The sequence below is a fragment of the Saccopteryx bilineata genome, unplaced genomic scaffold (assembly GCF_036850765.1).
Source record: "Saccopteryx bilineata isolate mSacBil1 unplaced genomic scaffold, mSacBil1_pri_phased_curated manual_scaffold_23, whole genome shotgun sequence".
Classification (NCBI taxonomy): Eukaryota; Metazoa; Chordata; class Mammalia; order Chiroptera; family Emballonuridae; genus Saccopteryx; species Saccopteryx bilineata.
The window spans coordinates 327,779-333,130 of NW_027095449.1; the positions used below are offsets into that span (position 1 = coordinate 327,779).

The window sequence follows — 5,352 nt, forward strand, 5'->3', positions numbered from 1 at the left end:
TTTACCTTGATGCAAAAAAATAAAACTCACTTGTGACAACCATGTATCCATCTTGAATAAAACAACCCAAGTGGCAAAACCCTTGAGTTTTTAACAATGAGATCCACATAGATCACCCCCTGGGACAAAGAGCTAAAGTGAAGGAGGGTAAGGGTGGATGTGCAGAGGCAAATGAAAAATATTTGGCACAGAAGAGAGGTTTAAGTTACAGTCAGGACCATTTTAAGTTAGGATGGTGCCTTAAGAAAGAAAAGAGAGAAAAACAGTAAGAGAGTTTAGCGACTTCCAGGCCTCCATGGACCGCACAGCATCTTGATGGAGAAGCCAGCTGCTTCCCTAACACAGCACTCAGAGACGTAGACTGAAACCATGTGCATCACCAGTGGTGCTAACAATCTTCCTAAATTGAGTCTATAACTTCAGTGATATATTTATTGTCAGAGTATGCCAATATTGTAACTTCTTAAGTTTGCTGGCATTGGGATGCATGGGAGGAATGAGTGGGGAAGATGCTTCAGGTTAGCTAACACTGTGTAACAAACAACTCCAAAGCTTCATGGTGAAAACAACAAGTATTATTTTCACAGGAATCTGGGGGCAGGCTGGAACATGGTGGGCGGCTCCTCTTTGCTCTCTGTGGCTCCATCTGCAGCGCTCAGTTGGCAGCGGGAGAACCCACGTCCATGTTGCCTCCCGTGCACGGCGGCCACGTAGGCTCTGCTGGCTGATGTAAGAGCAGCGGGGGGAGTGGGCCAGAGACTCCAAGTCCTCTTCATGGGGCCCCTCCACGGGCCACGTGGGCTTCCTCACAACATGGTGGCCAAGGTCCAAGGGCAAGCATCCCAAGAGAACAAGGAGGCCTTGTCCCTAATCCCACCTCAGAAACTACAACAGCCCACTATTTATGAAAACAGTCACAAAGCTCATCGAATTTAAAGGCAGGGATACAGACCACAGAAAGAGTAAAAAGCTCAGATTATAAGAAGAATAAGTAGGATAGAGGATAGTGTTAATGGCCGTCTTCAGAAAATACAACCTACCGTATTAACTAATTGTAGTAAATTAAGAAGAAGAAAAAAAAAAATATCTCATTTCCAAAATGCATGCCATATTTTTTAAAGAATAGTGCATAAAGCACTTAACTTATATTTAAATATTATACATTTCTTCCAGTTTCTTTACTTATACTTTTAATGCGTTCATCATATCTCATCTTTATGTATTTTATTTTTTTCCTCAATTTTCTTGATCTGATATATTTAGCCTTTTTACTGGTTTAATTTGGTTTAATTTCCTTCATTAATTCATCAGCATAGATTATCTCCAAGGCCTCTGCTTCTCCTCTATGTCCTTGTAGACGGCGACAGAGAAGTGAGTCCCCCCGTTCTCCTGCACCATCTTCTCTATCAGCTCCACCAGCTCCTGCACTTGACCTTCCCTCTCAGCCTCGTCTGCACTTGGGCAGTTATTGAGGCACAGCAGCGGTTCCCACACTCCTGGATGATGTTTTGTAGGTCCACGTCTGCCTCTCCTATGAACTAACTCAAGCTCTGACCCACCAACATATCTTTGCGTTTGAACAACACGATCATGTACTTCATGGCTGCTTTCCCAAAGATGTGCTTGATCAATGCAATTGTTATGTACTCTTCCTCCGTGAAGTGGCCCAGCTGTACAACCAGGATGACAGCGTGAGGCCCAGGGTGGGAGAGGACGACACACTGGCTAATTTTCTCACAGGTTTTCATCAGTGTCTCCTTAGTGTCGAAGAGCCCTGGGGTGTCCCCCACAAGAAGGTTCCTCCCATTCCAGTTCTGCGTTGCTGTCTGACACTTCTTGGTAACAGCTTGGGCAGCAATTTTAGAATCAAATTCACTTCTCCCAAGGATGCTGTTTGCTGTCGCACTTTTCCCATTCCCTGTTTTTCCCACCAGGACAATCCTCAGAGTGTTGTCCTGAGGGCCAGTCATGTTTCTGTCAAGTGGCTCTGAGGGGTAGATGCCCACAAGACCTTAATGCAGGGATTGAGAGGAGGAAAGGGTTAACTTAGGTAAGAGGGCACTATTCCCAAACCTCTTTTCTTCATTCTTTCCTCCCTGAAAATATGTAATAGTCTATGACATTGACCCCAGTGAGAGCAGAGATGACACAGCTCAGTTACTGTGGAAGAAATAATAAAGTAGCATTTTCCCACAAAGGGGCACAAGGTCTGGGTACTTTCACAGGGAAAGTCATCTAACCTTTAAACATCTGATCATCTCAGTATTAACTAAGCTGATCCTGTTCATATGAAAAAGAATAGGAACTTACAATTATTTCTATGACTCAAGTATACTATTGATTCCAAAACCTAACAAACATTTCACCAATAAATAAAGCTATAGGTATGTCTCATTTGGAAACATTAATACAAAATACTGAATATATTATTTATTGAATATCAAAAAACATAATGCACGATGATGAAATGTGACTTCTTTTAGAAATGAGAAAATTGGCTGTAACAACACATCCCATGTTAATAGAAGAAGAAGAAAATTAACTAGATACAGAAAGGACATTTGACAAAATGCAACACTGATTCGTGTTGAAAGCATTTCATAAGATTGAAATCAATGGATACTTTTCTAACATGATTTTATATAACCCAAATTAAAGTTTTCTTGCCATCACTCTTTTTTCCCTGCAGGTGATAAATACTAGGTTAGAAAGGTAAATAGTGGATCATAAAGTTAAAACAACGGATTATAAAGGTCATTTTGGATGAAGAAAAAAGAATGATCCAGCACCATCATGATAATGAACAAGGAGGTTGAACTAGCTCCACCAGGAGTCACACATCGTAGTTTCTGTAATTACAGCAGAACAATGTTGGCTCATGAATGGAGAGATCAGAGAAATGAAAACTGAAAATTCTAAAATAGACTGAGTTAATCATATTACAATATATGCACTTATAGTCACTTCAGTTGCATTGTGTTACAGATTTCGAGGGCAGCATCTCACATCCATAAGGATAAAGACGGTTAGCAGAGTGACTGTGGGGTAACCGTGGAACCACGTAGAAAAGACAAGACGGCACCTGTGCCTCACGCCACTCAACTGCCCTGCGGATGAGAAGTCTACATGTAAAACCTAATCCATATAAATAATAAAACAAACATGGTGAATCTCTCTGTAAGCTGGTGTTAGGGAAGATATTTCTAAGATTTGAAATAGATGAGGAAAAGGACTAGTAAGTGTGGTTACATAAAAATATCACACATAAGACAAATAGACGGTGACAGAGAATGATTTGTCTTTGGGTGATGGGCACAGGAGACAATCAACAGTTCAAACACTATAGAGCTGTTCACCTGAAAGCTACGTATTCTTATTGATCGATGTCACCCTGTTAAATTTCATTTAATAAATTAAATTAAAAAAACTTAGTCCTTAAGATTGAATAAAAATATTGTCACTTTTTAAATGAGAACATTGATGTGTCCTCGAAATGCTGAGACACTTGCCCAAGGTCACAGTGCTAACAGGTACCAGGCAGAGCAGAAATCCAATTACAAGTCTGTCTGACCAGCACGTCCCCTCCTAACCACTGCACACGACACCTCTTCCTGGTGTATTTCCAAGCCCGTGATTTTAAAATCCCATTGGATCAGAGGTAGATTGAGAGAGGGCAGAGAAGGGGGTCCACACTCTTGCTGAGTGGAGAACTGGCAGGAAGCCTGTACCCAGGGAGTTCCCAGGAGGGTTTCTCATGCACTGTTTCTCCAGAATGGCCCATCCTCGTTCAGGGCAACCCTGTTCCACCTCATACGTCACACTACTGGGCTGACAGCCTCTCTCTGCTAAATCATGGAAAGGATTCCACAAACCACATTCTAGATGTCCTCTGCCATCACAGATGAGGGTATCCCCTGGAGAGTCCCTGCTCACGCTAGGATCAGGCTTCTTCTTCAGTCAGAAGAGGGGTTTAGACTAGGTCATCTCTGAATTGTCTTTGAGCTGTAAAAACCTGCCTTGGAGACATTTATATTCTATTGAGGAAGAAGAAATGGTAATCATGCAACCCTGTTACAACAGCAAATGCATGAGATGCACCAGTCAGCACACGTGTCCTGTTAAGTATGAGTAGAACTTGGCTGGGAGCCCTGTTGGTTAGAGTATTGCCCATATATGCCAAGGTTGTGGGTTTGATCCCAGGTCAGGGACATGCAAGAATCAACCAAAGAATGCATAAATAAGTGGAACAACAAATGAATGATTTCCCCCCTTATCTATATCTCTTTCTCTCTGTCTCTCTACCCTTCTTTCTAAAATCAATAAAAATTTAATAATAAGTAAATATACATGAGACGTATGACACTGTGCTAATAATGCTCCTTACTTCCATCCCAGCCTTTCATCATGGCCACCCTGACAGCATCTCCCTGCTGCGCTGCGGGCCAGTCCCTGGTCCCTGGTTCCTTCCCAGACCAGACCCAACCCTGCTCACTCCCTGGACCTCCTGCCCTCACAGCTCTGTCCTCAAGGCCCCTCTCTGCCAGGCTCACCTTCTATTCAACAGGTTGAGGAGCTCTCAGGTTTTCTCCAAAGTAGTCCTCTGAGCTGGTGCTTATGCTGTAACTGTGAAGAAGGGGAAAGCGCTTGAGCCTCCAAACCACTGAACCAGGAGCTCAGAGTGGGTGGGGCCCATGGGGAATGTTCCCCTTTAAAGAGACAGAAATATTGCCCCATAACCTGCAGGCTGGTTTAGTTTTACCAAATTGAAACCTTATCCTCTGTGAACCTGCTTGGGTACCTAAATTCCCAAAGCTACAGTTAGTGTTTGCGTTGTATGGTGGATACAAGAAGCTCTTATTAATGATGTAATTCCTCTTTTCTTTTTTTTAGTAAGAGAAAGAGAGAGGGACAGACACTGATAGAGAGACAGGAAGGGAGAGAGATGAAAAGTATCAACTCATACTTGTAGCACCTTAGTTGAATAGGTGCTTTCTCATATGCGCCCTGACTGGGGGTAGCTACAGCCAAACCAGTGACCCCTTGCTCAAGCCACCAAATTTGGGCTCAAGCCAGAAACCTCAGGGTTTTGCACCTGGGAAATGACCACAGTCTTGCTCAGAAACTCAGGCACAGTGTCTGGTCGTGTTCCCCGGTGCACTGGGAGACTGCAGGGGATTCTGGGAGAAGAGAGTCGGGAATGCGACTTGGTGTATCCTCGGGGTGCTTGCTAGTGATTATATGATATGGGATTTGAGTGTGGTCTCTCAGGAGGGTGTCAAGGTACCCATTCACCAATTAACAAGACTCAGGTACAAAGCCAAAGAGGTCTAAACTATTGGTTTCCAGGAGGAA

General features: G+C 43.2%; 1 pseudogene; it reads right to left on the reverse strand.

Annotated features, from left to right (window-relative positions):
- Positions 1 to 1,317: 1,317 nt before the first annotated feature.
- On the reverse strand, positions 1,318 to 4,615 carry LOC136318273 (GTPase IMAP family member 7-like; annotated as a pseudogene).
- Positions 4,616 to 5,352: the final 737 nt, after the last annotated feature.